Consider the following 23,220-nt stretch of genomic DNA (forward strand, 5'->3'; position numbering starts at 1 on the left):
GTAGACTCCTGACTTCCTCCTTCGTTTGCCGGGCTGTCCTCACCGCTGACAGGGGGCGAGGTATTCTTGCAGCGAAAATGCTGCTAGAGCCAACGTTGACAGCTCTGCAGGCCATTGCAGCAGCAGAAATGCTGCCTCCTTTTAATCTGCAGCCAACAGTGGCAATGCTGGCAGTGGTAATGCTGCCAGTGGCAGTGCTTGCCATGGTGACAGCGCCAAGGCTGGTTCCTCTAGCAAAGGCAAGCCTGGCAGTGGAAATGTTGCCAGTGGCAATGCTGGCAGCTGCAATGCTGACAGCGGTGTGGTGTACTCTGGAAGTGGCTGTAGCACTGACAGTGGTAGTGGCCATGGCGCTACGTACTCCAGTAATGATGGTGACGTTGGCAGCGGTACTGCTGCCCTTAGTGCAGGACACTCAGGCAGTAGCAGCAGCTCTGTGTACTCCGGCAGTGGAGGTGGTCTCCTCACCTAATTATCACAGAATACCAGATAAAATAAACCCTAGTAGTTGAACAAAATTTATTCAGCTGAATATGTGTGTTTTCTGTTCCAGAACATACAGTACATGCATGACACATAATTTAAACCTCAAGTAAGTATAAAAAGATGTAAGACAATGTATACTGAAACTTATACAGAACTGTAAAGTTTCTGCTTGAATAATGTAAAATGGTTTTGACTCTTCTATTAATCTCTCAACCTCTGAAAAGATATTTGACACAGGAATACTATAGCATTTATTAAGAAAGCAGATGGTTTCTTTCAAGATTCATTGGGAGCAAGTTTTTTTTTTTTTTTAAATTAGTTCTGACAAGCAGTTCCTTTTAGTATTTATTTGAGATAGACCATAACCATAGAGGATGCCTCTGGAAAGAAATAATCAATACATCATCACTGCTTGAGGTACAAGCAGCCTTGAAAAGCAAATATAACATTAAAAAACTATTCTTAAGCAATGTAAATTAATACTTTCTTTTTGGATAACATTGCTTGAGTTTTGCATTTATTTTCCTAAATTGTTCTTTATTTATTGACAATAACAATATTTTCTTTTAATGTATATTCCGTTCCAATCAAATTTGAACTGCAACATTTGTAATCATGTTATATTGTGTTACATAGCTACAAGTGAGCTAAATAGTGCAGTTGACTAATTCCCCAGCCTTTCATGCCTTTTACCATTTGAGGCCTGGATTCATTATTCTACTCAGGTCACAAGGGAAATGAGTGTCATTGTCAAAATGTATGCAAAATTCATCCAAATCACAACAAAAAACATGTCTGTTGTACATCCCAAGCCACCACTGTCAATTAAAAATGTGAGATATCAGTATGACGGAAACACTGATGAATAGTAAAGAATAAGTTATGACAATGAATAGTTTAATGACAATTGGATAAGTGGTACTTAAGAAGTGTATCATGGTAAAATGTATTAAAATAACTGATTTACAGTATGTCTACTAACTTCTTGTGTTCTTATAACACATATACAATGTAGTTGTGGCCTATTGGCACCATGATATTGCCCCACAATCTGATATACCAAGTAATAATTCTATTAGAGGTTACTATCATAATTTAGTAAGAAATTATCCAGATACATGCACACATATGTAAATATATGGGACATCCAGATGGACAAATGTAGGGACAGGCTCTCCCTACATTATCAATAACTTTAAATAATGTTAATATCAAGTTTAATATATTTCTTTGTATTGCAGATATTGTTGTTTACTCCAACAATCACGGTAATAAACAGAATGAATACTGCGGGAGAGTTTCTTTGCTCTGCAGACAGTGAAGATCCTGGCTGATGAGAAGTTTGCCGATTTAGTTCGGCTTGGTGCTGACTTCTATTTGTAGGTGTCATGTTTGTGTTGTCCAAACTGTCAGAATCTTCATTCGGTGTTTGCTCAGTCTTAAGGTGTTTTCACACCAAGTGTGTCACATCAAAGTCACATTGTTTTGTTTCGAAAATTGCTTTCACATCGGCAGCATAGCGTAAAACAGATGACATCTGAAATTGACCATGGTCCTATGCGAATACCACTATATAAACATTGTTTTATTACTGTGTTCAAAATGAAAGCATATATTTTGTCTTAAATAATAAGAATGAGACATTTGTGAATGGTTGACACCTCTGGTGTCCAAGAAACGGGGATCAGAATGATCAGAAAAAAGACAAAGACAGATAAACCTCTCATTATCTAGTTTGAAGGAAATAAAAATGTGTTCAAAGGAAGTATTTTGTTTATCAATGTTTTGGAGAAAGTGAGTACAGTATTTATTTTCAACAGACTACTTGGGTACACTGTGTTGTGTGAAAAAAAAAGTTTCAAGAAATAAAATGTAAGTGGGCCACTAAAGAACATTAATTCTCTTCTTGTTCAACCACTCCAGTGTGGCTTTTTCTTTGTGCTTCTGGTCATTGTCCTGCTGAAATGTGAATTTGAGTCTTGGCTGACTCAAACAGGTTTTCCTCAAGGATTCACTTGTACTTTGCACCACCTATTCTCCCCTCTATCCTGACAAGCTTCCCAGTCCCTGCTGAAGAGAAGCATCCCCATAACATGATGCTGCCACCACCATGCTTGACAGTTGGGATGGTGTTGACTGGGTGATGTGCAGTGTTGGGCTTGCGCCAGACGTAACGCTTGGAATTTAGACTGAAAAGTTCAATTTTTGTCTTGTCTGACCACAAAACCCTTTTCCACATGTCTGCAGTATCATCTACATGCTTTTCTGCAAACTCCAGACATGCTTTAAGATGATGCTTTTTGAGTATTTTGCTTTCTTGCCACTCGTCCAAATTGTTTAAAAAATAAATTAGCAAGTGGTGTGTGTCTATATGAAGATCACAACCGGAAGTTTATTGTAACATAAGAACTGTGTTGAGAATTTCAACAGCAGGTAGAAAGCAAGTGTTAGGCTACAAGGCTAACCGCATGTATGTACACTAAATATTCATAACATATTCCCATTTGTATTTCATTTTGATGTCATAAAACTAGTAGACAAATAAAACAGAGGAAATTCAACATGAAATGTATTGGTAGGATTTGACTGGTACAATTTCCAACACACATGAGTAATGCAAAACATTTGCAGGTACAGTGACCTACAGGGGAAGTGCTTCTGGAGAATAAGGGCATGTCCTGAGGTGAAACATACTTGCGCTATGTAGAGACACTAAAGTTAGTTTTTTTTCAGGTTCAAGCGGTCTGAAGGGGTGTTTTGCAGCAGTATAACATTTATATTATTTTTTTCCCCCAAGATTATTTTTTTCTTTTGTCAGTATGCCATTCCGTCTTCAACCACTGCCTTCAAGGTGTTTAAATTGTTTCAATTATTATGGAGGAATACATAACCTATCTTCTAAATATTTTTAAGAAAGTTGTGTGTTGGGCTACTTCAAGGTCTGTTCCCCAGAACCGTTCATCAGATCTTGCAACATCAATAATGTGTGCAGCATAACTTCTTCAGTCGTGTTGAAAGCCTCCATCTTTCCATTTGTCCAAATTTCTCAAGTAGAAAACAACATAACCTATCTGTATGGGATTTCATTTCCCTTAGGGTTATGACAGAGCATGCCTTCTTGTGTTGTGAGTTTTATTCCCATCAGAATGGATCTTTAGATGTGGAAGGTCTATAAAGGTCTGAAGTATTTGAATAAATTAAACATCCACGTGACGGACAGCCCATTTACACACATGTTTTTGCTCTATATGTTCATCCTGGCCTGTACACTGGTATTTTTTAAAGTGTAGTTTAAATCAGAATTAAAGTGAAGTTTTGCCCAAGACCAGTTGGAATCCATGACCCATTCAAACCTTCAGAAACAGAGGTTCTAGGACAAAATGTTGTTTGATCCCTGGTCTGTACTGTGCAGTGCATGCTTGTGTGCTGTACCATTGAACTGCTGAAAAAAGTATTGTATGAAACACTAGAATTTATTACTTTAAAACATAATTTAATTTTGCTTAAAACCTATGCATTTTTTATACTGGAAACATGCTTTAAAAAAAAAATGTATTACAGTAAAAAGCACTAATTACAAAATAATCATAACATTATTTGTAGCTTAATTTATGTTTTTAGTTATTTTCAGTGGCTTGATTAATATTGATTGTATTTGCTCATGAGGCAATTAGTCTAATCAGCTGCACACGGGTTTCAAAACAAACATGTGGGATCTCTTGTTTGTAAACTGTCAGAAAAGAAGCTATCTCATGCCACGTTTTCAAACAAACATATTCTAACTGAAACAGTGCTGTGATGCCATGAGGACGTGTGTAGTAGTGTGATTTTTTCATGTGATTTCAATTGTGTATCTTGTGTATATGCCGGTTGATTTATGTAAGTTTCCTTAATCTTTCCTTAGTAATCAGCATCCCTATCCTGACAGTAGGTCGATGGCTACCAGCACTAAAAGGTTCACTGGACAAGCACTGCAAAAATCAGATAGAATTGTCTTTGAGTGAATAAATGAAAAAAGAGATAGGGTGCTTGACAAGGGTTTAACAATAGAAAGCTGATTGAAGCTTGGAAGGGGGAGGAGCCCTTGTTCCTGCCACATGAACCACACTATGGTTACAATTCTCTGGACAATAACAATGGCTGCAAAAAGTGAGATAGGACTGTACTTGATTGATTTTTCACTGGAGTGGTTTGTATTGATTTAGCCAGGGGTGCCCATCCGGCTCGCTAACATACACTCTTCGCATCTCCTACATCTTCCCCAACAATGCATGGGAAACAAACCTCTGGTGTAGAGGTCTGCTCGGGCCTAAATTTAAAACGTGATTCGAACCCAACCCAACCAACAAATCCAAACCCAACCCGAGCCAGAGACCTTTGAAATATTTCCATACCTGACCATCTCCACAAATATCATAATACATAAACATACGCTACTGAAACTAAGTACCTTCCATGTAGAGCCTATTCCCGATTTCCAGTTAAAATGTAAATAAAGAAAAAAAAATCACTCTCAATTTCATATCTCATTTACTTCCTTTCTTAATAATTCAACACTGCATGATTTAAAAGACGACAACAGTCTTCTTCAAAACATTGTTACCATAAATAGCCACACATTAAGATTCTTAATCACATAATCATTTTGGACAAGCTTATATCATATATCATAACATTTACGTTCAACAACAAATATTACATCACGACAATGGCTTTTAAAACAGTAGAAATATGACTAACATTAAAGTCAGTGGTCATGCAGTCTTCTTTTGAAGTAAAATTTTGATTTGTGATTACAGTTTACTGCTACACATTCTTCTGTTAGTTTTTTTTTTCTTTGTATCCATCAGCCTCCATATTTTTATGTAGAGAATCTCTCCTTTGTACAAATTTTTGGTTAACTGATGTGCACTCTAGAAGTCTTCGCCCCTCACAGCAGCACTTCATTCGAGATATCTTTAGACAAAAAAGGAAGCAGGAAGTGAGTTTTAGGAAGCACTTGCACACAGAGGAAGAAAAGAAAATGCTCACTTAAAATTAAAAACACCATAATCCAATATCTGATAACACAGTGACCCGACCCAAGTCCGAGCTATAATATACAAACTACACCTGACACAGCTCTATTCTGGTGGCCCAGGCTGCCCCATTCAGGGCAAGCTAGCGGTCACCTGCAGGGTAATATCATTTTCAGTAGGGGAGGAATATGCAGGTTTCCAAAACTATGGAAGACCAGTGATCCAGTTTCTTGATGAGACATTGGTCTATATAAGCTTTTGAGCTACCCCTATCTGATGTGGGCTTCATGGTTAAAATAATGTTTTGACTACCTTATCCATTGGCTATTCTTTGTAAAGGAGACAACTGGTATTTTTTCTGGGAAATATCAGGGGATGAATTAGCTGCAGTAGGAGATATAAGGATGATTATGAAGGTCTTTCTGGTATGTTTTGTGTCAAGCTGCTGAGGTAGAGAGAGACCAGAAAATGATCAGAAATTTAAGCATCAGAAATTTCAACTCCGGAGAAGGAAGAGAGAAGCATAGCTAAGTTGTCCTTATGTATAATTTTATATTTGTACATTTCATTTAGGCATCCTGAGCAAAATATTGTGTTTGTTTAATTAGTTTTTTTTTTTTATTTATACAAAGCAATGTGGATGCAGCAGACAATTCAGTCATATTAGGTTATTGCTATATATTAAAATGCATCATTTAAACATGTTTTTGTCAAAGCAGCAAGTTAATGTTTTTTTTTTTTTCTCTTCCCCCCATCTCTTGGTTAACAGGCAGTTCTAGACATTTATGAGAAGGGTGGAAGAGTGGTCACTCACCCTTGACAAGACAAAGGAACTTTGGTTGGACTGTCAATCATGAGCTGTGGGCAAGGCCAAGGAGTGGTTCAGTGATGAACAACCAGTGTTTAGGCATGTTGTGTGACGTTAAACACCACCCATGAATTCAACGATCCAATCAAAATGGGTTGGGATTAATTAAAAAAAAAACTGGGACAAGCAAGACGTTGTAGGCAGAAATGGATCTGAAGTGGGCCCTGCTCTTTGCCTTGCGAGAGACTGGACTGCCACTCTAAAACCTATAAGCCTACTTATTTTGGTATACGTTATATTAAATGTTATTGTCATTATTGATGTTAATAAGGATTTTAACACAAAAAAGTGTTTTAAAGGAGACAACATTTAGATTTGCTGTAGCTAACGTCATTTAACCCATCTTATTCTTTTATATCTTCACAAACTCATCTGAGAAGGATATGCCATGTATTACAGCTACTCCCATTTAAGATGACTTCAAATGATTATTGAACCAGTTTGCATGCATCTGCTGAGGAAAGAGAATGAAAGAGCACTATTCAAAAGTGTGGCCGCAGGTAGTGCGACTGAAAGAAATATAGTCATTTGTATGTTTTTTTTTTTATTTCAATCTGTTTTTCATGTTCTGTATATCATATTTGTGGGCACTTCAGTATTGGGGGGGGGGGGGGGGGGGGGGTCACAGACCCTTCATATAGTATACTATGGGGGAAGATGCCCTTTATCTTGTTCAGTATGTAACCAAAAGATAATCACTCCTCTAGAGATATTAATAAACTCAAGTTTCTTTCTTAATACCCAAGATGCATGATTATCTCATGATATCTTATGATAGCTTAACATCAAGTACTGATTGACAGCACACAACACAACATGTTTTCTTCTCAATGATGAGAAATGGAGGTAAAGAAAACTGATAGCTGCAGCACCTGGGTGTGCAGAGAAACCATTATTCACACTCTAACTCGGAAACCAATTCTTGTACGAACACTTGCACTCGAATGACGTCATTGGAAGTCAGCTGGGCTCACAATGGAAAGGGTATTAAAATGTATCAACAGTAAGAGATATACAATTAAAAACTCTGTTCTGCATTTCCTTCTGTCTTTTGACTGCTTCCTGAAATTACACAAGTCGCTTGGTCAAGCAACTTTACAGGGAGATAGATGTTTTCTGTATGTACATCTGAAAGACCACAACCCCTCTATTCTAACAGCAATAAACTTGAAATATATCTTATCTTTGTTAAGATAAAAGCACTGTCCTCTTACAGGACAGAGAAGATATAGTATTGCTTTGCTTTTCAAGAAAATTCATTGAAAGTATGCACTATCAGTAAATTAGCTATTTATTTTCTATCCCTTGACAGATAGATAGTAATACTAAAAAACATACAGACCCTGCAAAACACAAAAAAGCACCTTTAAAGATATTCTATTAGCTTATTTTCTTTCTTGACAAATTAAGACAACATTTGTTTCATGGATATGAACACACCAACATAATGAATACCCTCGAAAAACGGTTCTCTATCTATACACTCTAGATTGATTTTCATCTGATTAAGTGCATTTTTTACATAGATATAACAATATTACTTGTATTACTCATAGTCACAAAAAATTGTCATACTTGTCATGAATACTCATTTGTACTCAATTCTTGGCACAGGCCTACTGATTCAATTTATGACATGCATAAAAGACCATATGCACAAAAGACCATTTTGGGCAGAACTGGATACAGATGGCTGTACTTGAACAAAACAAACAGAAGAATGAATATTCATCAGTTAATGGCATATTCTTACATACAACACATTCCTCCTTTGAAAAAAAAATACATGGTAGCTTTCTGCTTTTCAGTTTCAAACAACTCAAAATCATTCTGGTTTGAAAATTGTTAAAGTTAGTTAGATATATTACTCAGACTTTCACAATATGTCACGATACACTCATGAACAAACAATAATTGAAATGCCATTTTTATGTAACACTAGTTAAAATAAATACTTAACATGATACAAGTCACTTAACCACTGTTCCTTTAAATATTTTAATTGTTCTAAGTTTGTTTCTTCACTGCCCTTTAGAGACAGAGACCTTTAATGAGATTTGAAAATATTTCCGCTTGGACACTCTCCTAGCACTATTGGGCCGCACATATCTGTATTAATTAGCGACACCATATGATGCATATCTGTGACAGTGAGCGAATTAATCCTAGTCAACAATCTCCCTCTCGACCTGTGAGGGCGCTGTATAACTGGAACAGTGTGCTCCATACTGGATGTTTTAGCAGTTAATTCCAGGGTCAGTAGGAAGCCAGCCATCCAGCAAGGGAGCGGAGTCACAATGCCAAAATTCATCGCCCTAATGCAGTACGCGATGTGCCAGTTATGGATTGGAGGATACGTAATTGAACTAGCTATCGCAGGGGGCGTGACTAGGGGTATTTCAGGTGATGTGACGATGCAATCTGTTCCTTGGTTATGGTTACTGAAAGGACCCATAAGGAAACAAAAGTAAAAATGTATCGTGAGTGTTTAGTGTTTTGTTTGTTTGTTTGTCTAACTGTTACTGTTTGTTCTTGTTAGATGGCTAATACATATTGAGAGCTGTCACTACAGGCCAGCATAAGCCCGGCCTACACTGCCCTGCCCTGTTGTCTTTCACCACACCTGCACAAGAGCACGCACTGTCTGGAAAAGTGGCCGTATCCCCGTTGAGTGTTATTATTATTGTATTATTATTTCGGGACTGAATCCTGTGGTTTATTACTGGCGATACACATAGCTGTGTAAAGCCAGTATTATTATTTAACAGTGCCAAACCGTGTTAAGGAAAATCAAAGAACTATTTGGACTGTGAACTTGTTGTCTGTAATTGTTTGGAGCACTGCATCACCTACACACCTGAGCACTACGAACCACTTTGCAATAATGTCCAAATTGTAGATATCTTATACAAATATATTTTTTACAGCTGATGTTTTCAACATTGCCTTGGGGTGCCAGACTTATAATTACTGCTTCTTGTTTTCGGCTTTAACCAATAAAAACAGATAAAACACCCCCGATACAAAAAAAGAAAAAGGTGAATATCCAATAAATACCGGAAAAATACTGGAAATGGTTACTCAATTAGTAGACTTGATCCTTTTTCCCATTAAAAAACTAAATAAAATACAGCAACCTACAAAAAAAAACAAACAATGGCAGTCCCTCCTTCCTGCCTTGTATCTCGCATTGATTTGCTCTGAATACTTTAAATCCACCCCTACTACTATGTGTCAGCAAACTCCTACATTTCTATTGGAGGATTGCAACATGTATGCAAGATGTAATTACTAGAGTGGATGATTGTTCTTGATCCCGAGGTTTAAAACTAGAAGCCCCGCAGCAGTCATTTTGGCAGTTTTTGGTTTTAAAATGTCATTTTCTCCAGTCGTGTAACACATATTGGGTTGCGCGTTTATGTACCTTTCTGTCCGTATGTATTAAATATTCTCACAAAGCATACAACGCAGGAATGCAGAAATAAAATATATATATTACATTATACCTCACATTGACGACCACACAAAAAACAATTGTATTTTGATTATTATTTTTATTTACCAGTCCGCAATGTGTTTAGCTGTCATTAGATTAGTCTTTACTCTCTGCGTGAGTGAATGACTGACAGTCTTCTGTTTTTCAATCAGCCTTTTGAAAGGCTGGCGCTTGCTTACCAGCTGTGCTGCTTTCGTCAGTCAATTAGCATCGGGACTAGTGAAAATAAATACCAGAGACCGTGGAGTTTTACTACGGCACAGATGGCACAGAACTATTCTGTAAAAGCTGGCTCCCGATGGTGGTCTATTCAGGTGTTTTACAATGTATTGGACCTAGCAGACATCAACTCCTGGGTACTTTACAAATAATGCACAAAGAAGAATTTACCAAGGAGAGAATATATTTTGCAGTTAGGACAGGAACTTCGCAAAAAGCATTTGGAACAGAGAGAAACTGCCAAGCGTGTCCCCACAGCTGAAGCTGGCAACCCTGCTGAGAGCCTCAAGAGACTCCAATGCCAGGTTGGCAAGTGCAATAAAAATGGCGGTGTGGAGAAGCACATTATTTGTATTGATTATGAACAGCTTTAGACTCAAGGTAAAAGAATACCCTTTTGTCAAAAACAAGAAAAATAAACTTTTTTTTTTTTTTTTACTGTGCTGTGCGCTTCTGTTTTCTTCTAAGTTTATTTATCTATGTTGTTCAGTTGCTTTTACTCATCTAATAATAAACCAATTGCTATTGAAAAGTATTGCTATCGTTTCAAATAAATGTTTATAAGTATATACACAGTGGTTTGCAGAAGTATTCATCCCCTCAATAATGTCACATTTTGTTGAATTACAAATAATATATGCACAGTTTTTCAAACTAACTTTTTTATTCAAAGCTGTAGTGGTTAAACTGAAATATAACCACAATATAAGGAGGATGTTAAATGTCAGCAAAACTTGCAAAGAAAATGTACAAAATGAAATTTACTGGTTGAATAAATATTCAGTCCCTTAAGTTGGTACTTGGTAGAAGCACCTTTTGCAGCAATTGCTGCTATGAGTCTTTTTTGATAGGTCTCTACTAGCTTTGCACAGTTGGGTGGTGAAATTTTTGCCCATTTTTCAGGGGAAAATTGCTCCAGTTCTGATAAGTTTGTAGGGGATCACTGATGGACTGCAATCTCAAATCTCTTAAATTTTTGATTGGATTCAAGTCAGGACTTTGACTGGGCCACTAAAGAACATTAATTCTCTTCTTGTTCAACCACTCCAGTGTAGCTTTTTCTTTGTGCTTCTGGTCATTGTCCTGCTGAAATGTGAATTTCCTCCCCAGTTTCAGAGTCTTGGCTGACTCAAACAGGTTTTCCTCAAGGATTCACTTGTACTTTGCACCACCTATTCTCCCCTCTATCCTGACAAGCTTCCCAGTCCCTGCTGAAGAGAAGCATCCCCATAACATGATGCTGCCACCACCATGTTTGACAGTTTGGATGGTGTTGACTGGGTGATGTGCAGTGTTGGGCTTGCGCCAGACGTAACGCTTGGAATTTAGACTGAAAAGTTCAATTTTTGTCTCGTCTGACCACAAAACCCTTTTCCACATGTCTGCAGTATCATCTACATGCTTTTTTGCAAACTCCAGACATGCTTTAAGATGATGCTTTTTGAGTAACGGCTTCTTTCTTGCCACTCGTCCATACAGGCCAGCTTTGTGTAGGGACCGGATTGTTGTTGATGTGTGAACACTACCTCCCATCTCAGACACACAACTTTGTAGATCTCTCAAGGTCATTGTTGGCTTCAAAGTGACATCTTGAACCAATTTCCTGCTTGCCCTTGAAAGATCCTTGGTCTTTATGGTTGCTTTGTTGGATCACTATGTGAGTTGCAGCTTGAAAGTCTTTACATACCTGAGGGAATGTAAATATGCATTGGTTGTTCAGATGTTTATGTGGCGTACTCAATAAAAAAAAAAAAAAAAAAAAAAAAATTACATCCGACTGTTTCTTCTTTCATTATACTATTTACAGTGTTTTGAATACAGCTGTCAGAAAGACTGATGTGGGGCTTCTATGTATGAGTATATATCTGGTCTTTCTAGTATGAAAGCTCATGGAACTTAAAACAGAACTGTAAACACACAAACTCCAGAAGAATATGTCGGTGACCATAAGGATTTCATTGTGGAAGACAGCAAAGCAAAGAAGGTATATGAAGTGTACAAGAACTGTCCAGTTAATACATAAGAACATAAGAACATAAGAAAGTTTACAAACGAGAGGAGGCCATTCGGCCCATCTTCCTCGTTTGGTTGTTAGTAGCTTATTGATCCCAGAATCTCATCAAGCAGCTTCTTGAAGGATCCCAGGGTGTCAGCTTCAACAACATTACTGGGGAGTTGATTCCAGACCCTCACAATTCTCTGTGTAAAAAAGTGCCTCCTATTTTCTGTTCTGAATGCCCCTTTGTCTAATCTCCATTTGTGACCCTTGGTCCTTGTTTCTTTTTTCAGGCTGAAAAAGTCCCTTGGGTCGACACTGTCAATACCTTTTAGAATTTTGAATGCTTGAATTAGGTCGCCACGTAGTCTTCTTTGTTCAAGACTGAACAGATTCAATTCTTTTAGCCTGTCTGCATATGACATGCCTTTTAAGCCCGGAATAATTCTGGTCGCTCTTCTTTGCACTCTTTCTAGAGCAGCAATATCTTTTTTATAGCGAGGTGACCAGAACTGAACACAATATTCAAGATGAATACATAAGAATACTTATTGTGACAGAAAGAAAAAGCACTCAAGAATTTTGGAAAGTAGCCAAAAACGATTTACATAAAACTGGAAAATAGGTAAAAATAAGCACTGAAAAATACAATTAATAAAAATGGACACACAGAAGCCCTACTTATAATAAATGGCAAATATGTTGCTTAAACAAGTAATCTGCTAAAGTTTTCACTGATTTTTTAAAAAGTAATTTTAGAAATGATGGAAAATGCACCCAACAAAATACATAAAAAAACACCAAAATGATATGAAATAAACAATAATATACAGAAGCCTAATAATCATAGAATACCAGATCAAATAATCGTTAGTAGTGAAACATAATTTATTCAGCTGAATGTGTGTTTTCAGTTCCCAAACATACATGCCTGACACATAATGTGGGTGTTTTTTTCTGTCACAATATGTAAAAAACTCAACAGTGCCTGTACACTTAAGTTGTACCTTCTTTCCTGTGCTGTCTTCCACAACTAAATCCTTATGGTCATGGGCACATTTTTCTGGGGTTTTTGTTTGTCTAGGCATTTTATTACATTTCATCACAATTTACAATTCTGTTTTATTCTGTCTAACCTTAAAATACCTTTAAATCCTGCAAACAAACCTTCTAATTGTAATCTTGTTGTAAATATTGCTTAAAATCTCGCAAGCAGAGGCTCCAATAGAAATGTAGGAATTTGCTGCCACTCAGTAGTTGGGGTGGGTTTAAAGTATTCACATCAAATCTATGACAGATACAAGTCAGGAAGGAGGGACATTGCCCAGCTGCACTGGAAAACAGTTTGTTTTTGTTTGGGTTTTTTTTGTAGTAGATTTTGTTTTTTTAATGGGAAAGGGGTAAAGTCAACATCAATTGAGGAACCATTTCCAGTGTGTTTCCGTTATTTTATTGGCTATACACCAATTTCGTTTTTTTTTTTTTTTTTTTTGTATCGGGGTGTTTTATCAGTTTTTATCAGTTAAAACTGAAATTCAGAAGCCCTATTTATAACATATATGACAATAGTTTCCCTTTTACTTCACTTCCCTGTTCACATTTCACAGTGTTTATAGGAATACAAAGTAGTTCCAACCAAATTCGTAGTAAAAAGTGTGATGCTGTTACTTTTCCAAATTGGAAATGACTTTGACAGAACTCAAGTAAAGTTTGGAAACGGGATATTGTTAAAGAAGTTTAACTTATTTAAATAAATACAAAGTTTTGATCCTGAATCAAGTCAAACAGCGTCTGTATCATTAGAAGCCATTTCCCTTTACCCTTTACAAACAGTCAATAATATCAATTTTGCAAACATCATCTTCTGTGCTTGAGAAGATAAATAGTGGCCCAGCTCAGGTCACTTAGGCAATCACTGTACTCAGTTGTCATATGATATGAGTCTGCAAGCCTTAGTCTTCCATGTCCTGATGGGGTATAATGCCCTGAAATTTTAAAATCCTTTACAATAGTCCTTCACTGCTTAATAATTGCACCTTAAGCTTCCTCAAACTAGATGAACAATTGAGACCACCCTTGTTCAATTTGACAGATGCACGAGAAGCAAAGTTTATTCAGAAAAGCTTTTGATTTGAGATGATTCCTAGAGAACTAAAATCTTTCCCTTTCACTGAAGTAGTTTGAGCTTCAGAACATCTTTTGTTCTATTCATACATTCAGACAAATGTCATTCAGGCAAACAAAGCACTGCTGAGAAATTAAACTAAAACTGTTCAAAGACCACTGAAATGCTTCCCATGAATCTCCAGCCCTGCTATTAAAAAGTTGACTTTCAGAGTACCAATGAATATTTCAGATATACAAACACATAAATTAATAATTTAAAATATTGTCACCCCTTGGGAAAATGCAAGATTAAATAATATAAAGGTAATATAAGCAATATATTTCTAAATACGCTCCCAAAGAAACTATTGCAACACAGACATATTAAAACAGAAATATAGCTGTAGTTTCCATTAAAAAATAACTTGTATTAAATAACTGGGAATTCATTAACTTGACACAAACAGCATCATTACTGTTGATTCCCTTCTCTGACAAAAACATCACAATTACATGGAATGTTGCCTTGGATAGACAAACATTTGAATCTCCAAAGCCTCTTGACTGAAAGCTTACTCTTTGTGGTAATCAACCCACTCTCAGGGGAAGTCAACAGCATTGGTTCTGATTACATTCAAACTCAATTTAAATGTTTTGTATAGGGATTTTTATGGAAGCTCATGAGTGCCATAAAGAAAACAATATTTTTGCATTATTATGAGATAATATTGCATTATTTTGCATTAATTGTTGAGTTATTTTGCAATAAATGGATAGTTTTGCTAGTTCAGACCACTCATGTCACTATTCCCCTTCAGTCTCTTCATTTTGCTTTCAAATGGGTTGTCTGGTTGTATTTAATGATAAACTAGTACAAAGTATGTTTTGTGTAGGTAAGATACTCCATACAAATAATTCCGCCCCCCATTGATTTCATGCTTGAACTCAACCATGACTGGTCTTGTCTTAGGTGCATGATTTAGTTTGGCTGTATAAACACTAGATCATAGTATGCATTTCATTAAACTTGAAAATATACACATATTTGTGAAAAACAGTAACAATATTTGTTGTAGTTTCCAACCTGTAAAGTAACTGTTGTTGTGTTTTCTTTTTTGGTTGTATTAAACTTTTTTTCAATAATTTATACACAGTAAATTAAAGTTGTTTTTTTTTTTCTATTACTGCTTTCAACATTGCCTGACATGCCGGCAGCTGGTGACATTGGGCTCGATTTAAGAAGCCTAATGCATCCTTGCACCATGAAGTGAGAGCCGCTGAGCTCTAATTTGAATATCATGTCCTGTATTTAACCCCAGGTAACACACTCAGACACTGCCAGGAGGCATTCAAAAATGGGTTATTGAAGGAATGAGCCAGGTGTACGTCTATATTAAACCAAGCCACGCACCTAAAAAAAAAGTGGGTTTCGCTGTATGTAAGTTAAGGGTTTTCACCTGGAAGAGTGGGTGCCACCAATGCAGATGAGTTGCTTAAATGATATTTAAATTAGCTTTAAATTAAATGTATCACACAGGAGCCAAACAAAAGTCTATGCTTTGGTACACAATATATGCACAAACACTTTCTTAATGCGTGTATACATTATTTTTTAATTGCTTTACCTTATGGGTGAACAATTCTTGGTCTAATATGATAACACATACTGTATGACCCGCAATCACATGTTCAGTTTCATTTCAGATTACATCCTGTATATTAACTTATTAAAATTATTTGTTGTCAAGTATACTGAAATAGTCATTTTCACAGTGTATGGACTTTAAAGGAGGCAAGCACTGCCAAAAGGCAGCAGCTGGTTATGTTAACATATGCACATATGTGATTTTATATTCAATACAATATATCAGACAAAATGCAATTACCATTAACCATTCATATGCATGTACCCATCAGCTAAACTGATACCCTTTGGTTAGGAATAAGGAAATGGTTTTCATTAGCCCTAGCTTTTTGAACATTTTAAAATGGGTATTTTAAATACTCTACCCTGATTGGTAAAAACAGGTAACATGGGGGCTTTGATATTATAGAATATCACCATGGGTCTGCACTTCTTTTCAAAAAGGGGCAAATCACAGAGATATCCATACCCCAAGTACAATTTTGAAGAAGAAAAAAAATGGCAGATATATTGGAATTTATCACAATAAACATGACCATTATAAGTCTGGTTCCCACTGCAACCAGAGGTCATTATTAAGCCCACTGAATTAAAGAAACACCAGTGCACACCCCTTGTGGTCATTTTTGTACTGACCTTCCACACTTACCATTTTACACTGACCATTACACAACTTTCACCTTGCTCAGGCATAACAGAGTCTGACACAAATGTGAAGCATGATGGTGACTTGATAAAATAAATTAATGAGTCTAAAACAGTAGTAAATGATAATTAAGTACATATATACAATTAAAGATTATGCCAATTCAGAAGGTATATTTTATTTCTTTAAGTGGAGAGGAGGAGACTATAATTTATCACCTTACACAGCTCATTAGTACAGCTTTCTTGTTGATTTAAAGATTTAAGAAGACATTGGACCTGGTATGCTAAGCTTTGATAAACCACAGCCTTGCTGAGGGAAAGATGAATCTTGAGTAATAAATAATGCAATGTTTGCTTGAAGTAAATTGCATCGAAAATGATTCATATATTTGAGTACAGCCTCATGATTGTGAGGTTGTACCAAATACAGTACGTATTATATTTGTTTAATAAAAGCTTACAAACAGATACAGACAAGTCTAGGTTAACCCTTTACTGACCAAGCATTTTTTAGTGGGATGCTCCCCAAAGACCAGGGTTTTTATTTTCTGTAGTTGACTCTCTTCCTATATAAATTCGCTAAAAATCTATTTTTTTACAGTAGCATCTTGGAAGTGAAGTACTTTTTTCAGAACACTCTGAGGAACATTTTTTTTAAAAGGTATTCTGCTTAGAGATACATATATAAAAACGTGTTTTTCTATGACCCGAGGGACCTGAGAGATTTGATATTTGGGCAAATTGTTTCACCTGAGTGATTGCAATGACATAATACGCGTTAATAATCAATAATGAACAGTACTCTCGATTATTTTCTCAAAATAAATATTTATAAATAACATAATAGTTATTTATTCTATTATTATCAGTAATAAAGAAAATAAAAAAGTACCTGATAAATTGAGTTCATGAAATATAATGTTTTTATCCCCTCATTTCATGATATTTATAAATGTTGTAAAAACTTATATATATATATATTGAAACACATGAGACAGAATACATGTTCTAATATAACAAGTCAAATACATTGGATTTACAATGTGCTCCTGTTTTTTCTTAGCTCTAAATAAGTTCTTATTTCATGTTTTGTTTCGCCATGCTGCTAAAAATGTCTTCATCCTTAAAAAATCAAATGCCCATCTCAGTGAAGTCACACGAAAAAAAAAAAAGCATGCAGTGAAATTCAATCCCTCCCCTATCCAATGTTAGCTCTTTCATTACTGCCTTCTGTTCAGATATCTAGCACTGTTCAATTTCTATGGAAAAACTAAAATAAGTCTCACCTTTTTATCACTCTCAGTAGTACTTTTTGATGCGTTCATGTGTGTTTCCAGAGAAATTCCTTTTCCAAATACAAATGACCTACTTAATATTAAAATATGAGGGGTATATTTAAATGTGTGTGCCCGAGTTCCAAGTTGGCCTTGCAAGACTTATTAATACTGTACAGCTTTCTTCGAATGGGTTTTCACAGACGTTTTTAGGTTGTGTTAAAACACTGAATGTTCAGCCTGCCTCATGTGACCACCAACATTTTTTTTTGTTTTGTATACAAAAAGCACTGGGGAAAAAACAAAAACAAAAAAATTAGACATAGCGTTACACAAATAATGATAATAATAACAAATATTTCCATAAGAAAGCGCTGTGTACTATCCTTGTATTATTTGATAAACATTTTGACCCATATATATATATATATATATATATATATATATATATATATATATATATATATATATATATATATATATATATATATATATATATATTTTAAACCTATTATTATTATTATTTATTATTATTATTATTATTATTTAGTCATTTAGCAGACACTTTTATCCAAAGCGACAGAGACTAGAGGTGATCTATGCAACAGCTGCTGCAGAGTCACATCCAAAGGGTATACACACACGTACATACTGTGGTGGCGAGCAGTGGGTTCCGCGGAATAAATGGAAACCACCGTTGATTAGCTCTTAGTGGGAAATGGATAGCTCAGACAAAACACCACTGGAGATGCTGAAGCAAAACCCCCACCTCCCTTTTATATTTCTGCCCCGGGCTGTCATTTGGTACGCACAGACATTTGCATACTGGGCACACGCTACGAGAGGGTGGGGGGCGAGCAGGAGTGAGAAGCAGGCAAAGTCATCACACACTGAAGAAAGAGAGAGAGCAAACCAAGGGTTGGAGCCAAGCATGCTCCCTCATACCATACGCATATACACACACGCACAGACACAACACAGGACTGCAATTCAATCAGTAAGGTACAGTGTACCATATACAGCTGGCCACTACAATATTTAAGAAGAAAAATGTTAAAAATATCAGCCATATAGGAGCTTCCTTTAAAATCTTGTTAGTACCCAATAAAACTACATTTGTAAAATAGGAGATAAACTATTTCCTATTTGTATTATTTATTTATTTATTTTTTAAATTTTTTGTTTGCTTCAATGAGCAACAGAGGCGCTTCTAGCCATACCTAAAGCTGGTAGTAGGAGGAGTATGGATTTTAGTGTGGGAATGTGGAAACAAGGCGTGTTTATCTGCCCTATCTTTAGAAATGCACAGAAAGTATGTCTGATTCATGATGAACTAGAGGGCACAGAAGGGTAAGCGATATAAGGAATTAAAATATGTAATTATTAAGCTTGATTGTGGTACACTGCAACTTGGTGGGTAAAGCCACTGAGATACCAGGAAGGTTGGAAATTGATTCAATTCATTAGTTTTTGTTCACAGTGATGGTTAGCAGCCTAATAATGAAAGGGAGACGTTGGAGCACTGGCTTCACACGAGGGAAGCTTCATCCGAGAGATCAGCTATGTCTTTATAATGCCTGTGTGTGCCCAAGCCATTTCATTTTGCTGCTAGTTTAAAGCATATAGTTTATTCACACAAATACATATGTATTTAAGATACTGTGGAAATAGGACCCACCTTTAAATTACAAAATAATTATAACAATATAATGTATCTAGCTAGTTTTGTGTGTGTGTGTGTGTGTGTGTGTGTGTGTGTGTGTGTGTGTGTATTATATATATATATATATATATATATATATATATATATATATATATATATATATATATATATATATCTTTGCTGATTAGAAAAAGTCCTACACATAATCAATTTCTTAATGCACACAGCAGTTTCAATCATATTTGCTAATATGATCAGGTATAATATATTTCAGAATGTTCTACAGAACAAAATAAAGTCCTGCAGGACAGTTATTTTGATATCTGCCAATATAGTATATTTCGAAATGTCATTTGTAATGTACAAAAAATGCCTAGTATTTTACAGTAACTAAAAACAATTGCATAAGACACCCACACATGTACCCCTCCATATCAGTAAGTGTGTTTATAATTCATTCATTTTAAAATGGATACAGAAAGTCATATCTCCAGGATTCCAATAAACTGTGGTGTAGCCTATACACAGAATAGTGATGACACTGAGAAAAAAGACTGAACAACAAACTCATATATCACATTTCTTTTTTAATGCTGTTTGGTCCACAACCCCTCTTCCCTGATCATCTGTTGTTGAATGTTATGTTTTATTGAGGGTGGTTTTAAAATTTATTTTGTTACCTCATTACCTTCCGTAACATTTCCCTTTACACTTCTCCCTGGAGACAGGGATACAGGGGAGTCACATGTGTGTTTGTTTTAACTACAGTATATCTTTAAGGTGTTGACCGAAATGTGCTTTGATCTTCTGAGATAAGCCCCTAGCTGTGCATTAAGACAATTGTTACTGCAAGGTCATGTGATCTTGTTCAACCACAGTGTTTAATTTATCCAATCCATTTTATAAGGTCTATGAACACAATACTTTAAAATATTACAAATTAATGTTAAAAGCAAGTTGTAATGTTACAAACTCATAATTTTAAGTGAATAATCATAACAAAGAATGGTAGAAACATCAAAGCAACACAAATACAGCATATTTCAACATATTTCACTGTTAAAATACTTATTTGTGATGATGTAAATCTGATTTATACCACAAGCGTGGAATACAATTTTGTTATTGCACTTATGTGGAATAACATTCTATAACATGCTTACCAGGATTAGTTTCAAATGTGTTTTTGGTTACATTCCAATCCAGTGGTGTACTATTGAAACTGACAGACTGAGCTCAAGGTTAGACCTAAAAAGACAGTTGTGAAGTGGCCATAAACATGGTTAGAAATTAATCCATGTCAAATCATAGTTGAAAAGAAAAGTAAAGAGTGATTTAATATAAATAAACAGTGATTTAATATAAAACTGTTGGGGCTCATGGTTTACTGGAACAGCCTCTTGCAGCGAATAAAAAAATGTATATTCTGTACCTCAAATGATCATTCGGTATTCCCTATTTATAGTGGCAGTTACAGACAAATTCCATATAATTGTAGAAACTGATGTACCATTGCATTAAAATAACAATGAAAAGGTTTGGAAAACCTGCTACCATAGGAAATGAATGGGGACAGCAGTATGCACCAGGAGGCCAGGAAGCCCACGGCCCGAAATGATTTGCAGAAGGTTGGCCACACAGAGACGATATATCCCGATGACTGGGCCGACTAAGCCAACTGTGCTGAGAAGCCACAAAAACAAATCCAATCCAATCAAATTCTAACCACCGTAGGAAATTAAGTCAGCAGAGAATATTGTGCCACTGTGAGTGAAAATGGAGACTGCAGTTAACTTCAGTTCAAGTTAATAACAAACAACATTGTGTTATAATCTTGTGTGCTTATAACCATAAGCACTTGTGTTTTTTGTATGCCTGTTATTGCACAACTGACAAACGGCGCTGACCATTCTACCTGAATGGGCTATGTTTTCAGTCACATATTACTACACAGCGCTGCAATAATATTGGTTGTGAGAAAATTTTACAGGAGCAGCTGTCCTGCTCTTTGTTCTGCAGCAGTGCTGTATGTTTACATTATCATCACGACTGCGTTGGTTCTGTCTACATTAATTGTGGAAGCATGTATATATGACACCTTCTTATTCTGGCTTCCAGTGATTTACTGTGCAATTTAATAGTTGGTCTGTTGTGCTGTCTGTCTAAATGTTTGATTACTTCTACCTGTAGGTGGGCTCCAATGATGGCTTCCATGGTGGTATGCGCATGGAATAGCATGATTGAATCATGGGATTGTTTGTCCTATCCTGATTGCTGTGTGTTTTAGGTGTACTTGTTTGTTCAACCAGAAGGCTGCTGACTCGGCCCCGTTGACCCGATCAGTCTCCAGAATTAGTAGCAATGCATTCATTCATACTAAAATATTTCAATAAAGCCGTGCCCTTACACTTGGTCTGTCTATATTAATTATGGAATGGCAATGCTTTGTTACCCATAACTCTGAGTGGGCTCCAATAATGGTGGCTGTAGGGATACACGGATTGAAACATGGATACGTGCATTGAATCATGGGATTGCATGATTGAACCATGGGATAGATTGTTTTATCCTTTCTTTCACCACGCTTGATGGCACTGTAGCTCCCATTTTTATCACAGCTGCCAATATTTCACATTCATGTCATCTCATTGTATATTATAACTTGGGCGTCTGATTTTTGGTTTTAACTGATAAAACCCGATAAAACACCCCCCGATACAAAAAAAATAAAAAAATTGGTGGATACCCAATAAGCACCGGAAAAACTGTGGAAATGGTTAATCAATTCACATTGACTTTACCTCTTAAAAAATAAAACCTACTACAGAAATAATAATAAATACCTTTCCCAGTGCTGCTGGGCAATGGCTCGCCTTCCTAATTCATATTGATTTGTTCTGAATACTTAAACCAGCCCCAACTACTGAGAGACAGCACATTCATACATTTCTATTGGAGAGTCTCCTTGTGAGATTTAAAATGAGGTTACAATAAAAAATGGAGGCTTGTTTGCAGGATTTAAAGCTGTATTACAGTTAAGATATGGAGGATTTAAAACAGAACTGCAAATTGTGGCAAAATGTAAAAAAAATCCTACACACACAAACCCCAGAAGAATGTACCTGTGACCATAAGGATTTTGTTGTGGGAGACAGCAAAGGAAAGCAGGTACAACTTAAGTGTGCAAGTACTGTCTATATATATATATATATATATATATATATATATATATATATATATATATATATATATATACTGTCATAATGATATATATATTATATATGATATTATATAGTAACCTTGAGTAGTATATATATTGGAATGTGTATATATATATATATATATATATATATATATATATATATATATATATATATATATAGACAAAAAAAAAAAAAAAAAAGACAGAAAAAAAAACGCTGAAGCATTTTGGAAAGTAATCAAACACACAAATTTCATACAGTATATTAAAAACGAAAACCCAGAAAAAAACAAACAATTTACATAAAAATAAGCACCGGAAAATACAATTAATAAAAAACGAAAAACAGAAGCCCTAATTATATTGCTCCATATGAAATCTGCTGCACTTGACAAGGCAATTAAGTCAGCAATATTATTTTTCTCTTTCCACATTAATTATAAACTTTCAACTGAAGCTACAAGCTCACTGCTGCAAGTCAGTTTCTGCCACTAGAGGTCCCTCATGTCTCCAGTCATATCACATTTTGGTGATTAGTTATGTTAATTATATTTATTGTATTTATATTTTGGTGTAGTATCTGTTCTTATTCAGTTAAA

This window comes from Polyodon spathula, chromosome 3 (genome assembly GCF_017654505.1).
Source record: "Polyodon spathula isolate WHYD16114869_AA chromosome 3, ASM1765450v1, whole genome shotgun sequence".
Classification (NCBI taxonomy): domain Eukaryota; kingdom Metazoa; phylum Chordata; class Actinopteri; order Acipenseriformes; family Polyodontidae; genus Polyodon; species Polyodon spathula.